This window comes from Melospiza melodia, chromosome 1 (assembly GCF_035770615.1).
Source record: "Melospiza melodia melodia isolate bMelMel2 chromosome 1, bMelMel2.pri, whole genome shotgun sequence".
In the NCBI taxonomy this organism is placed as follows: Eukaryota; Metazoa; Chordata; class Aves; order Passeriformes; family Passerellidae; genus Melospiza; species Melospiza melodia.
Genome location: NC_086194.1, coordinates 6,879,644 through 6,895,475, shown reverse-complemented (window position 1 = coordinate 6,895,475; position 15,832 = coordinate 6,879,644). Strand labels below are relative to the sequence as shown.

The 15,832-nt window shown below is 41.5% G+C and overlaps 1 protein-coding gene across 6 annotated transcripts in view; it reads left to right on the top strand.

Moving 5' to 3' along the window:
• Positions 1-15,832, top strand: part of PRKAG2 (protein kinase AMP-activated non-catalytic subunit gamma 2) — a 221,110-nt gene that overhangs the window by 156,531 nt on the left and 48,747 nt on the right. The gene's annotated exons all lie outside the window — the stretch shown is intronic.

The window sequence follows — 15,832 nt, the reverse complement described above, 5'->3', positions numbered from 1 at the left end:
TTAGCCAAAATGTAGTAAACTCCAAAACAGGGCTGTTAACTTGTTCAGACTGAGAGAGAGAGGCTGTTACATCACTCCCTGTGCTGGCAAGGAGCCTGGGAACCAGGATGTGTGTGTGCAGCAGCTCCTTGGGTTTGCCTCTCTCCAAAAAAACCCCATACTACCCAGCAGAGCTCCATAATCTGCTGGGTGAGTCAAGAGATTGAAATCTGATGAGGAGAATAGAAAAGTGTTCTTTGGTTCTGAGAAGGTCAAAAAAACAAACAAACAAAAAAAACAACAACAAAAAACCAAAACAAAAAAGAAACACAAAAAGAAATACCCAGGAAAAAAAAAAAAAAAAAAAAAAAAAACAAACAAAAAAAAAAAAAAAAAACCCAAAAAAGTACAGGTTGGGGAAAAAAAGGAATCCAGTTTTCCAATGTACCAGAACTCCTTATTTCAGTATTTGTGTGGTTTAAGGCAGTGTATGGGAGTGCCAGGACATTACTGTGATTCACACCACAGTAAACTGATCACCAAAATTAGAGCCCCAAAGGCTGTCATTTAGCAGGGACAAAGCTCTGGCAGTGCTGGTGTGTCCAGGCTCCTTTTAAATGCATTAATAGCAGCTCTCCTGGGAGGTGATTGTGTTCCATAAGAGATCCCAGGAGCTGTAACAAGCTATCCTTATTTAATCCTTTTTCCCTGTGGGAGCTGTTGCTATCCATGTGAAAATGTGTTTAAATTTAAAATATTTCTCCAATAGTGGGCACATAACTAATTAGCTGCAAACCTAGTAAAGTAATCACTCTGTGATCAACCCTACAACAATTCCAAAAATACTGCTGGGAAAATGTTTGGAGCCCACTTGATTTGCTTTCAGTCTCCTTTAACAGAGCATGATGGTGCCTCCACTAAATCAAATATAAGTTCACAGGAGAATTATTTAATATGATTGGAAAGTCCATAGTGAGATTTAGTGGGACATACAGAATAAATGAACCTGAACTTTACAAAAACAGAAAGCTTCAGCTATATCACACTACTTTTTAATCACAGCTCCCCTTTATTAATATTCTGTTTCCTCACTTCACTTTCTCCCCATTAGTCATATCTTTGCATCCCACTTGGTGTTTTTCTCTCATTTTAGTATTTAGAATATGCAAAAAGCATCTTGCTATCCCTTTTATATTGGTTAATTTTTGGTGGTTTTTTTTTTTTTTAAGCCACTTACTGGTTTTAAAAGAAAAAATGTTCAACCACAACCTCCTGAAACACTGATGTCCTCACATATTTCTGTTCTGGTTGCAGTGTCCAGATTTATGCAATCAATCTTTCAATGCAGAGAAATTTTTTTTGCATAAAGATGATTTTTTTTCTGCCCTAAGGAAATGTGTGTCTGTGTCAACTCGTGGCTTTTTCTGCAGCTACAGAAATAATTTAATCAACTATCTATGGGTTCACTCAGTGGAGGATTTATTTTAATGACATGAAATCCTACAATTCCTGTTCCTCCTAGGCCTAGATCAAAAGGAGGAAGGCGAGGTGGAAAGGATGAGTAGCCAGAATGCTGAGTCCAATCAATTCCCAGCTGCTTTGACAGCTCTCATAAGGCTATAAGGAGCTAAGGCAATTAAAGCTAGAGCATCTCTGGGGCTTTTTTAAGATACTCATTGGTACTGAAATGATGACCCCAGCACCCTGAAGAGACAGAGTTAGTAGCTTAACCCTAAATTACTTTTATCACCCTAAATCCTGCACTATGCATGGTATAAAAAGGCTAAACCTAAGGATCTGGCCTGGTGTGTCTGTATAAATAGATATCTTTTGGTTAAGTGCCATGTCTGTATAAATAGATATCTTTTGGTTAAGTAGCATGATGTAAGAGGGTGCTGGAGCGACAGCCTCATTTTACCCATTGAACTGATTTCTCATGGCATGGTTTATCTGGAATTTTAGACTTGTTAATTTAATAAGCATCCTGTTACTCTGCTTAGAATATCAGAACTTCTGGTAGGAATAACCTCCATCAGTGCTTAGAAGCCAGATGCCTGCTCTGTGATTTAATAAAAAGCTGCAGTTCCATGCAGGGTCATCACTGACAGTTTCTTCCCAGCTGTATCTGGACAGTTTTGGAGCACTAAAATTATTCACCATCAGGGCTGTTTATTCACAAAGCAGTGGGGATTATAGAGCAAAGCTTTCCCATGAGAATGGAGGAGAGAGGAAACAGCTTTGAACCTGTTTGGTTGCACCTTTCCTGCTTCTGGATTGGACTAGAGGGAAAGTGACATAAGAATAAGGAAAAAATTATATGGAAGGGAACTCTTAGAATTCCTTGCCATCTTCATCTCTCTTAACCCAGTTTTGTCTATATTTAATTTTTAGATACACTGTCTTTAATGGCCAGCAGAGCTTTAAAGAATGTGAAAGGCTGCTTGATACCAGGAGGAAATTTTCTGTGTAAAGCAGTCAAATTCCTTTCTCACTTCCTCACAACATTCCCCAATCCCTTTCTCTGACTGCATGAAATAAACTGGTGAGGTTGGAAGAAATAAAAGGGAACATCCCAAAAAGAGATCACTGCTTCTTTCTCCCAACATTCACATTTTATAGTGTCACTACCTGCTTGTGCAAGAGGAGAGCAATACATCTCTTTAAAATGCAGCTGGTTGTTGTGGTTTTTTTGTTTTTTGTTTTTTTCTTTTAAGATTACAATCAAGCAAGTTTGGCCATTTGAAAATCAGCTGCATGGGCTGCTGAGTCAGAGGAGGACTAGATACCATCTTGGCAGCAGCCTGGAAAAATGTTTCCATTGTGCTGGTGAAATGAATGCAAAATATTTATTCTTTGAGCTGGTTCACAACAGCAGCTCAGTTCTCAGCTGGAACCGAGGGTGGGGCCATGTGGAAGGCATTTATAGGAAGACAATAATGATTTGTACAGGGCCCAAGGTGTACATAATCTTTTTTTATGATTAGCAAAGGACAAGGCTCCAGCCATATGGAACTCATAAGCTGAAGTGTAAACCAGTGAAGTAATCAACAGAGAATGAAAGAGAAAAAGTAATGGAGGCAGGAGGTTAGCAAAAGAAAGGGAGGGAGCAGAATTCAGGAGGGGAGGGATTACTTTAATCTTTTTGCATGTTTAGGGTTACACTAAAATGCCAGTGCTAAGGTTAGTACCTTGGACTTCTGAAATTTTGATCTATCATATTTTTTCACTTCCAACTGCACAAATCAGGTCACCTGTGGTATGTAGAGAATCTTCTTCCTTGTACCTCAGACCAGAAAGTTACCAATCGCTATTTTGTGGTATATGAGCACATATGATTCAAGCAGGAAAATAAACATGCTTTTTGCCCTGGGGACCTTATTGTCCAAGAGCCTGATCTGGCAAAACAGGCCTGGCAAATTCTAAAACTGTAAGAAAGCCTTGGCTTAAGCAGGGTTGTTCCCAAACACGACTTCCAGTGCATGTGTAGCCATAACAGAGGTGGCAGTGACAGAAGGCACTGAGGAAAGGCAACCTGAAGGTTACAGCACTGGGTTTGGCTGGGATTGCTGTGTTTTTATGTTGCTGAATTTCAGGTGCTGCTTTGTTCTGGCTGATGTCAGTGTGGGGATGGCCTTGATCCAGGAAAACCCTTCAATGTGTGGTTGGATTTAAGCACTGTGGTAGCTCTGTTGGAGTCAACAGTACTGGAGCACTTAAAGCTCTGTGTGTGTGTCAAGGCACTTTGCTGGATCAGGGTCTTTGTGCAATTTTTATGGCCTATTAAAATATTTTAAAATGACAACAGCAGGTCTGGATATGAGAAAGGAAGCTGAAGCACAGAGGATAAAAAAAGAGTTGAGGAAAATAGGAGGAGAGGAGAGGAGAGGAGAGGAGAGGAGAGGAGAGGAGAGGAGAGGAGAGGAGAGGAGAGGAGAGGAGAGGAGAGGAGAGGAGAGGAGAGGAGAGGAGAGGAGAGGAGAGGAGAGGAGAGGAGAGGAGAGGAGAGGAGAGGAGAGGAGAGGAGAGGAGAGGAGAGGAGAGGAGAGGAGAGGAGAGGAGAGGAGAGGAGAGGAGAGGAGAGGAGAGGAGAGGAGAGGAGAGGAGAGGAGAGGAGAGGAGAGGAGAGGAGCTCTTGGTGGCAATGGGAAATTGCTGCACAGTGAGTGGCAGGGAGAGCAGCAGCTGGAAGGTTGCTCTCTGCCTGCTGTTGTGTGTCTGGCATTTCTGTGGGTGTCAGGATTGTATTTACTTGGGAACATTCATGGTGTGTCCTACCTTGGGCTGGAGCTCCTTGTGCACATGGGAACAGCTCCTGATGCAGACAGGGTTTATGAGAGAGGACACCTGAGCCCTGTCCCACCCTTTCCCTTAAGGCTGCCAGAAACAAAAGCCAATCCCAGCAGCCATCCTGCACACAGGAACAGGACACTGCCAAAGCTGATCTCTTGGCTGTATTCACTGTGAGGAACACAGAATCATTCAGGCTGGAAAAGGCCTCTGAGATCATTGATCTTTCACTGATACTGAGTGCCACATCCAGTCAGTTCCTGAACACCTCAGGGATGGTGGCTCTGCCACCTCCTTGGGCCTCCATTCTAATGTTTAACAACCAATACCATGCAGAAATTCCTCCTGATATCTAAACTGAACCTCTCCCCATGCCCCTTGAGGCTGTGGCCTCTCGTCCTGTCACTGTTTCCCCGGAGCAGAGCCTGGCCCCAGCTGGCTGCACCCTCCTGGCAGGAGCTGTGGGGGGTGAGAAGGTCTCACTGAGCTCCTTTTCTCCAGGCTGAGCCCCGCTGAGCTCCCTCAGCTCCTGCTAAGAGAATTCACTCCCCAGAGCTTTCTCCAGCTCCATTGCCCTTCTCTGGACGTGCTCCAGCCCCTCAATGCCTTTCTTGTTGTGAGGGGCTCAGAACTGGACACAGCACCTGAGGTGTGACCTCACCTGGGCTGACTACAGAGGGGCAATCATTTCTCTCATTGCTGCCACACAATTCTTGATACAAAATCGTTGCCATAGAAAGTCAGAAAGTGCACAACTTTCTTTCCTTTTCCCATGAGGGCATGGCTGTGGTACAATATGAGCTGATCATTAAGCAGTTGCTTCCATCATCAAAGATTTTATGGGTACAGAGGTTACACTATGAAGATATAGATGGGTTTTTTTTTTTCCTCATGCCCTCCAGGATTTGGCTGTTGCTATTTCAGGGAAAAAATAATGGAATTGAATGAATGTTTTAGTTGAAGAGTCATTAAGGAAAGCAAGAGTTTGGAGAGGAGAAAAATAGTGCCAGTAGTTTAACAGAGACCCCTGACTGCAACCATTTGCCCCATCAGAGATAACCTGTGCAGCCCTAAGTCACTTGGTCTCTCTGTTTCCCATTTATAAAAAAATGGGGCTACACTGCTCTAAATCTGAAATGTTACAGTGATAAATACATTAAAAAGTTCTACATAACTCAGATATTTTTTGAACAGGAGCTGCAAGTGGCTTAAGATAAGCTAAGCATAGATAGAATCTGTTGTGTTTAAAGTTTGTAGCAACAGGCTTTCATGCTGCAGGCTGTACTGTGGCCAGGAAAGCTCTCATGTGCTCAGAGCACATCAAGATTTACACAAAAGGTCTCTGTGAAGTCAGCTGCTCTTCTGAGCCCCAGGGAGGCATGTCAAGAAATAATTTCAGCTCTTCTCAGACATTTCACTACAGACTCAATCTGCATCTCAGGTTAGGTGCAGTGACCCCAGCATTTGCCATTTCCACACTGAAAGCACCCATTGCCCATGAATGAACCTTTGTGTCTGCATTTCCAGCAGCTCTGCAGGGAGATGAGCATGGGGCTGGCTTGCTGGAGGTGTATCCCTTAGTGTGGAAATAATTCCAATTTTTTTTTTTCAATTCCACTTCCTGGAATATAGGGAAAAGCCTCAGCACTATTTGCATGTCCCTTTATGATCGTTTGTAGCCCTGAAACATTGAGCTCCTGTGCTTGACAGGCTTCCTGCTCAGCACAGCCCTTGTTTCAGTGCTTCAGAGGGTGTCAAACCACTGAGTGCAGTCTGGTTTCACTGTACCTGGAATGAGGTAAGGATGCAGTTCAGAGGCTGCAGGGATATGAGTGTGGGGGCTGGCTTGCTGGAGGTGCATCCCTGGTGCTTAGTGTGGAAATAATTCCAATTTTTTTTTTAAGTTCCACTTCCTGGAATACAGGGAAAAGCCTCAGCACTATTTGCATGTCCCTTTATGATCTTGTTTGTAGCCCTGAAACATTGAGCTCCTGGGCTTGACTGGCTTCTTGCTCAGCACAGCCCCTGTTTCAGTCCTTTCAGGGGGTCTCAAACCACAGAGGCAGCACTGAGCACAGTCTGGTTTCACTGCCCCTAGAATTTGGCAAGGATGCAGTTAAGAGGCTGTGAAAAGGGAAAACAAGCATGGCAGAAGGAAGGAATCCATTGTGGGATCTGTCATTGCAGGTTTCTTTTGTGCATAACAAAAAAAAAAAAAAAAAGAAGCAGCACACAAAAACAAGGCCTGGAGTGATCAGCAGTACATCTGGAATGAATTCAGGAAGAGGGTCAGGTTCCTCAAGCTATGCACATTCAGTGCCATCTGAAAAACAGCTTTTAGTCAAAAATCAATTTACTTGGAGATTACAGGCCAACTGTAGTGTCTGTGCTGAAGGAGGTTTATGAATATATTGGTTTGTTTGTGCCTAATAGCAGCTCCTGTGAGATAAGAGGCTCACAAGCCTGCGTGGGGCCCCTGGTAGCACCCATGCCTCCAGTTTGTCACCTCTGGGGTGGGCTTGAAATCTAATGCAAACACACAAGCCCCAGGTGCTACCAGGAAGTTCTCCTCAGTGTTCAAAGTCCTCCTAGAGCTGCAGGGAAAAAAGACATTGTTATCTTTGCCTGCCCCTTTGAGAGAGCTCCCAAAGGCTCCTTGTGGAGCCCTCCTGGGATCCTCACGGGCTGAGCCCAGCAGAAAGGGGCCACCTGCAGCAGCTGCTCCTTTTCTGTTCAGCTGCACTTGCTGCACCTCGTGCCACACAGGAGGTGTTTGTTCAGCCCCGGTCTCTGCCAATTTCTTGAAGGTTTATTGAGGTTGGGGGTGACTCAGCTCCGAGCTGAAGGTTGTCTGAGTTCCTCAGAAAAGCACCTTTGTAACTCTGCCCTACATCTGATGCCCTGGTTTGACAGATCTGATGTCAGCCTTCCAGAAGTGCTGATGGTTGTGGGAGTGGCAGGCTGGGAGAGCTGGGGCTGCTCAGGGTGGACAGGAGAGAGCTTCAGAGAGACCTGAGAGCAACTTCAAGTGCCTTAAGGGGCCACAAGAAAGCTGGAGAGAGACTCTTCACAATGGCATGTAGTGATTGAACAGGGGGAGATGGTCTTGAGCTGAAGGAGGGAAAGTTTAGAATAGATTTTAGGAAGAATTTTTTTACTGGAAGGGTGGTGAGACACTGGGCTTGAAGCTGTGGATTCCCCATCTCTGAAAGTGTTCAAGGATGGGGCTCTGAGCCAACCTGGTCTAGTGGAAAGTGTCCCTGACCAGGGCAGGGGTTGGAATAAAATGATCTTTATGGTCCCTTCTGACCCAAACCATTCTGTGATTCTAAAATTACATTTTGATGATAGACTGTGACAGTGTTCACTGGGGTCTGAGGATGAGGGAAGAGATGAGGATCTGACTCCATGTTTCAGAAGGTTTGATTTGTTATTTTATTATATAGATTATATTAAAACTATACTAAAAAATAGAAGAAAGGATTTAATCAGAAGGCTGGCTAAGAATAGAAAAAGAAGGAATGAATACAAAGGCTTGTGTGTCAGACAGAGACTCCGAGCCAGCTGACTGTGATTGGTCATTAATTAGAAACAACCACATGAGACCAAACACAGATGCACCTGTTGCATTCCACAGCAGCAGATAACCATTGTTTACATTTTGTTCCTGAGGCTTCTCAGCTTCTCAGGAGAAAGAAATCCTAAGGAAAGGATTTTTCATAAAATATCATGGCTACAATAGACTACAATTCTGTTATAGAATTTTGTGATGTTTACTCAAGCCTAAAGTGTAGTATCAGCTAATTTCAGTGTTTCATTTTAAGTTTAAAAAATATCACTGAAAGCTGGTGTAATAAGTGTTCACTCAGTGAAGTCACTACTCATGCCTGAGCTTTGAAATATAACACTGAAGAAAGCAAAATGGTAGAAAGTAAATGTGTTTATTTAAATCAGATTTGGCTCTGAGTATTTTTTTTTCATTTGTTATTCTCAGTGGCCTTGGTTCTGCAGATTACTCATCAGTACTCTGGCCTCAATCCAGCTAAAGTACTTAAGTAAGTGCATAACTTTAACTAACATGAATAATCCTGTATTCAATGCCAGCAAATGCAGACACATCCATGTGGGCTCACTTTCTTCTTTCCCATTCACTTGAAATTAGTGGATGTTTACCTGTGTTCTACCATTAGTAGTATCTTAATGTTCTGTTTGCTTTTTTTTTTTTTTTTAATGTACATTTTTCACAGGAAAATATCTACTGTAATCATGCTTAGTACCTGATTGCTGCAGCTCTCTCCAGCAATAATTCCTTCTTGCTCTCAACTGAGCCCCTGAGTGTGATGAGAGGTTGGTCCTATTTCAAAGAACCCAAGGAGCACTCCAACCTATGTGTAAAAGCAGCTGAAGTGTGTCTTTTTGATCATATACAATAATAAATATTTAAGACAAGAACACTTAAAAACTCTGGAAGAGATTAAAGCTGAGTGGCATCCCTGTGTTTGCAGTCAGGTAGAACACTTGTAACATCTGTATTCATAACAAACTCGGGTTAGCTCCTCACAAGCACTTGACTTCTTTGAAAGTTCTTCAAAAGGACACAATTTAAATTGTGTGGCTGTTTGATTAATAACGTGTCACACTGATAATTGTGATTTGGACTCCACCTATACCCAACATGAGTAATCTGAGGAAGGAATGTTGGCCACAAGGGCTTGTCTAGAGAATGCCTCTGATATTCTTGACGCTAAACTCCACCTTATCTGAGTAGCAGAGTGATACAGGATCAGACACAGCTACAGATTAGAGGTTATGTAAACAAATCCTGCCTCTTTCCTACTCCTGCCTTGATTTCTCTCTAGGAGTTTAGCTTGGGATCTTGTCTATTCCTTCATATTTGACTTTCTTTGAAGTTTATTTTTCAGAAGTGCTTAACTCTTCTCTCACTGGGACCATTTTTCTTTGCCTTAAACTGAAAAGCTGGAGGACACTGTGTGCAACACAGGTTCTTTGTTTCTGCTGTTAGATCAAAGGAAGTTCTGCAAATCTATTCTGTTTCACAATTAAGTCAGGAACAAAACTCACTGGGACTAAACTTCAAGTTCATTTCCATACAGAAATATTTAGGAAGGGCTCACCAGTAAAAATGTGAAATCTCTCTGCAAGTTTGGTTCATGTATCTCCAGGGTAAGCAGATTCCAACACTCAGTATTGCAGTGAGGATTTAGTAGAAATGAAGATTGTCCATTTTGTCATCTTTCCTCGTGCAGCATGCACTCAATATTCTTTTTTTCCTTTGGTTTGGTTTTGGGGGTTTTGGTTGGTTTTGTTTTCTTTTTTTTTTTTTTTTTTTTTTTTTTTGTTTGTTTGTTTTGGGGTTTTTTTTGCCTTTTTTTATTATTATTTTTGTTATTTATTTAGGATTTGGCTAAAATTGATTGTTGTTACATTTATGTTATCCATTTGACCTACTAAAATCTCCAACTGCTTATCAGTAATAATTAAGTCTGTAAAGTAATTAATATCATAGCTGTTATGTGGGAGGGCACCTGTGGCAGGAGGCTGGTTGCTAGTTACAAAATGTAAAAGCAATATACACTTGTTCTGTATTTCATGCCACAAGATTCCTGCTCAGGACCACTGGGAGAGTCATATTCTGATCAGATTGGGATGAAATAAAAAAAATCCTTCCAGGGTAGAGTTCTTACCCAGTGGCAAGCTCTGCCTGAGCTGTTTTGCAATGAAATCATTACAGTTTCTTCAGCCTCACTGTACATACAGGAAAATATTTAGAATCAAATAAATTTATATTTATTTATATTTATATTTATATTTATATTTATATTTATATTTATATTTATATTTATATTTATATTTATAATTATAATTATATTGTGCTCCCTCACTTTCATACCTGCTGTGGGACAGTTGTGTCCCCAATTTATCAGCTAAGGGACAGAACACCCAGCTGAACCCAGTTAGAACTCACTGGGGAACATTGTCAGTGCCAGGCTGGTTTATGGGGCTTGGTTACTCTGTTCTAAACAAATTGTAAAATCTGAGCTGCCACAGCCTTCATTTACACATGCTAGGCACAGATGTGATTATAGCATTTGGTATTTCAAAAGCCTTTTAAGACTAAAGCAATTTGTATCACATTCCTTCTGGATGTGGGAAATAAAAACTCCAGTCCAGTATTTTGTACAGGGCATCCCCTTCCTCACTGGTTTGTTTGGGGCTTGCAGCAGTTTGCTTGGAATAAATGGTGGAAATTACAGCTCCTGCCCAGCTGCTCTGGTCACCCCGAGGTTTTTGAGGTGTTTGAGGTGAGACCAGAGCTGTGTCCTCAGACACCCTCAGGGACTGCCACCCTGCAGCCTTGGCAGCACACAGGTGGCACCTTCAGATCCACAAGGATCCAGGCTGGGATCCTGACCTCAGCCCCAATGATCCCAGTGCTCTCAGCTGTGCCAAACCCACCACATCAGTTACCACACTCTAGCAAAAAACAAGTAGCAGTTTAATTTACAGTTTAAACACCAGATTAAACCTGTTTTTTTTATTTTTTTCCTGGTAACTTGTCCTTTTTCCACTTTACAACCCAGGCTAAATTAAAGCAAAAATAAGCAGGAAGTGTTCTAAATTAATTTTACACAGATTGCAAGAGAATAAACATATTTATGACATACATTTGGGGAAAACTGTAAGTTGTTCTTTGATAGCTCATCAGGACAAGAGTTGTTAACTACTTCAGTTGTGCAGAACTGTAATTGTAGTAGGGAGCAGTAGCAAATGGTGGGAAAATTACCATTCCTAGTTTACTTTTGCATTCAAAATGGCTTTGCCTTGATTTGCATTTAGATGGGAATTCCTTCTGTTGCTCTTCAATCCATTAGGTTTTACAAGGTAAGTGGCCTTTTTTTTTTTTGTTTTTTTTTCTGAAGTGCTGGGAAGGGCACTCAGTTTTACTGCTGAGCTGTGCAGGTCCACCCCAGCATATCCATATTAAAGCCATCAGGAAAGAGAAAAGGCAGCCTTGAATTTACCTGGAAAAGCCTATTTTAAATAAAGCACAGGTAACATTTTCGTGGCAGTGCCTGAGTGAGTCTGCTCCACACAGACTTGTGATTTGCAGCACAATTTCTTTTTATTCCTACACAGTCACCAAAAACTAATACGTAATCTTTATCACATACTATACATTACTCAGACAACATTTGTTTCAGAATATTTCTATTTCAGAATTAAGGCTACTTGTTTGAAGGGAGGGGGAAAAGAAAGTTTACATTTGCATAGATGTTTGTAAACTGGATTTTGTACATAACATGCATACATAGAATTCTCACTGAATTACCATACTAAGACTGTATATATTTTTCTAAAGATCGGACAAAAATAGAAACTAAAAAAACAAACAAGCCTGGAAGGAAGGAACATTAAAAATTCATTTCCCCCCACCAACACAATCAACTATATGGAAATAATAATAAACAAATGGGGGGTTTTAAATCCATTGCTAAAAACCTCCTGTGATGGAGATTTTAGAGATTTTTTTAGCAAAACGTGCTGGTGCTTCACTTCTGTTACACTCAGAAACTTCTCCCAAAGTCCAACCTAAGAATTCTTTAAAGGCTAAGTAGATAACTTCTCATCCCACAACCAGTGGACCCAGAAGAGTTAATCACTTTTCTTCTTGCAAAAACACACCATGTCTGGAGACTGTTGAGGTATTTTCCTTCAGTCTTCTTTTTCTGCTGTTGTGGGTTTTTGGGGTGAGTTGTTTGTTTCTTTGGGTTTTTTGTTGTTTTGTTTTTGGGGTTTTTTTTTTTTGTTTTAGTTTGGTTTATTTGGGGAAGGGGAGAGTTTATTTGTTGTTTCTGTGGGGTTTTTATTTGAGTTTTTTCCCCTTTGTAGATGAGGAAAGTGGGAAGTTTTCAAGTTCTTCCTTACAGGTCATGTTTTCTGAACATGTAGATCATTGCTGTTACTTTTTTTAGACTCTTTTAGTTCATTCTTGAGTTTTATCCCTAAAACTGAATGCAGTATCCCAGCTGGCATCTAACCAGGGAATGTGTAGCACAGATGCTCCATGTCTTACCTATAACACATTTGTAAATAGTGTGATTTTTTTTTTTCTTATTTTCCAAGAAACTGACATTGTAGTCTCACATTCAGCTTCACTCCCAAGTTTTTGCTTGCCTGACTGCTGGAAGTCCATCCTTTCCCACTTTATTTTTGCATTTGCTTATTGTATACCACACTCTACTTACCCATATCAAAGTGCATCCTGTTTTTCAAAGCACTGCAGCAATTCTCAAGACTATTTCAAGTTCTAGGGCTGTCCCTAAAACAGCAGCTTCTTTTACCATTGAGTCACTTTGAGTCATTTGAAAATGTGGTCAGGTTATTCATTATTTCTTCCTTGAGTCATCAGTGGAAACACAGAGTGATGACAGACAGAACACAGACCTCTGTGGAACCTCTCTTAAACCCTTCCAGTGAGATAAAGAAATCTTAGTGCCTTCTTGAGAATATTCTGGTGACCTTTAGCAGTTGTTTCACCCAGACAATCTGGGTGAATCATTAGAGAGGCTGAGAATGCTTTGGCTTTGGTTGCACACCTTGACTGTTGTTGCTGATCCTTCTTTCCTGTATCTGCTTAAAATGTCTCTTACACATCTCAGAAATCAAACTTACACCAAAGAGTGTAAGGCAAGATGGCAGGAAAGTACATAAAAAAAATATTTTCTGCTGATGTTAATTGTTTTTCACATCCCTGAACCATCCCTGTGACTTAAATATTTTGCATGTTCTTACAAAAAGGATGGGATTCCTTCAGTAGGACACAGGACTGAAAGGACTCCCAGATTATCAGAAAAAAGAATTGTAGATTATCAGATAAACTTTAATGTATTCATTCTAAGTGCATCTATAATTTACAGGACTGATTTTACTTCCACAGAGTATTAGTCACTCCTCACTCCCTTTACCCTAGGAAGCAAAAGAAAATAGCCAGAGACAAAGTAAGCAGTTACCTATTAGAATTTACATTCCAGCCTTCCCAGAAATCCTAAAATCTCTTTTGTTTACATCTACTTTTTGTGACTTTTGCCGTTGAATTTTTTCTTTCTGTCTACAAAGATTGATGCCACTGCTGTACTAAGGTCATGTTGTAGGTCCATATTTTTGGCATAAATAATATTCCTGTAAAAATGTGGCAAAGCAAAAATGTACTCAGGCAGTTTTGGGTTTGTGCATATTTCTCTTCTAAACTTTTCTCTCTAGCTTTATGTCACCTGGCAATATCTATGGTACAAGTGAGTACTGTTCTGTCACAGTGGTTTCTCAAACAGTTAAATTGGGTTACCTGACACACACTGAGAGCAAACTTTTGAAGCATAATTTGGATAAATCCCTTGGTTATAGTTCAGGGAAACCTTCTGTGGCAGTAGAACAAACAAATAGTCACAAAAAACAGGCAGGAAAAGTTGCAAGATTTAATATCACCCTATTGGAAACTACAGCTCCTTTTCAATATTTTTTTTTTTAGCCAGTAATCCTGCTGTAAAATGACAGAAGGAGTTTTTAGAGAGACAATACTGCTAAAAATACCTTTTAATTTGTCTAATCCTGTCCACAATGAACAGGAGGGTGTTTTGACCATGATTTAGGCTGACTTAAGAGTGGGCTGTTCCCAGAAGGTGTGGTCCCACTGTCCCTCCTGCCCTGAACAACTCCTGTGCCAGTGCTGATACAACTAAACAGTGACTTGGATCAGGAGCTGATCTGGATAAAGCCCAGTCTTTTCTTTTAGTCCCTTTGGTTTTCAGCTGCATCAGTTTCCTGTTCTGACTCACTGTGCTGCCCACAAGCCAAGAGGAGCCAGAATGCAAAGCGAGGAGCAAAGGGAACGCCATGATCAGCAGCTCCTTCCAAAATTGGTTTGAACAAATCCCGAGGCTGCAGGCACATTGAAGGATGGGGTTTCAGCCTTTAGTTCTCCATTTCCTTTGGGTTTCTTTTTTGAGCAGTGTGGATGGTATATGTTTCCTTTACAAATCTCTGTTGTATATTAAATTACTGCCTTTTTATTATCCTGAGTTTCTCATCGTACTCTTGGTCTGGATGTAGGTTCTGCCACTGTAAAACCCTGATCTTGCAGTGAGCCCTGGGGTTTGTAGCATGAAATAAGCTTAACTGACTTCTAATAAACATCTCGTGTTGTGTGGCACTGAAATTCAATGCACACCTTTCAAGTTTCAGTGTCACTTCCAGCTACAAAAACCTTGGAGTTGCATTTCCTCATGGCTGGTGCTTACTAGATAATTATGGGGAGTAAATTGAAACGAAAAGAAACAAAATCATGGCAGTTATTTCCAATCAGATATGTCATCTCCTTCTCTGCCTTTGATTAAGAAAAGATGTTATAAACTCTTATCAGTACCAAGGTACACGATAAGGAAGATAAATAATTTAGAGCTTTTAAAGCTAGCTCCCAGAAGTAATTAAAAGCTTCCAAAGCATTTTGATTAGTAGGCTGAAAATATTATAAATTAATATGAACTGCTTTGCTATCTTGTGTGACTGGTCAGTTAGAACATTTACTGAAATCCTAGAAGCATCTTAAAAATACACCTGTGAATGAAATATTTTAGAATTTTCTTTTCAAGGGATCTTTACAGTAAAGAAGAACTGGCTATTGTTCACTTCCTCCTATATCCTTAAAAGTGTCCTTAGAAAGAGGTAGCTTGGGAAAAGAAAAAAGCTGTCACCAGCAGTTTGTTTCCTTGCTTGAAGCATCGCTGGACTTGAGAAATTACGAGATGGTTTCCTGTTTTCCCATAAATTTTTTCTCTCTCGCCTATCATAGTTTTATTCTCATTATCTTTAATCTTTCCCTGTTCTATGCACATTGCTGTGCTGCGCTGGGTCTATCCAACCTCCCCTCCTTGAAGGGCTTGCTGAACTTTTGAAGCCTGAGCTTCCCCTTGGGACCAGCAGGTTTAAAATATTCCTTGACGACTCCTGTGACTCCTTTGGAGCTCCATCCATGTGTGTCAGCTTCCATTGCCACAGCAATAATCCCTTTATCCCTTTCTCCAGCATCCGTGTCCGAACCGCTCCTGCTGGGCTTCCTAAGCAGCCAGCGGGGACCTGCGCATTTCAGCTAAAGCTTTGCCACACCTCACCGCCAAAATAAATGTAAATGACGAATCTATTTCGAATATTTCCTCATTTCCTCGCTTCTGCTGTAGCCTGGCTCGGGGTTGTGATGCAGTAAATCCTATTCCCGGTAAACCGCAGCGTCCCGCGGTGCGAGCCCGTCCTTGAGCCGCTGCTCCGCGCCGCTCACCGGGACACGCCGGCATTCGGGCTGATCCTGAATTGTGACTTAGCCTGGGATTGTTTGACATGGAAACCAGCGCGCCCGTGCCCACACGGGTACCCGGGATGGAGCGGGTACCCCGGCATGGAGGACAGAGCGAGAATCCCGAAATAGGGAACACCCCGGGATAGCGGGTACCCCGGGATGGCGGATACCGGGAATAGAGGGGGAATCCCGACATAG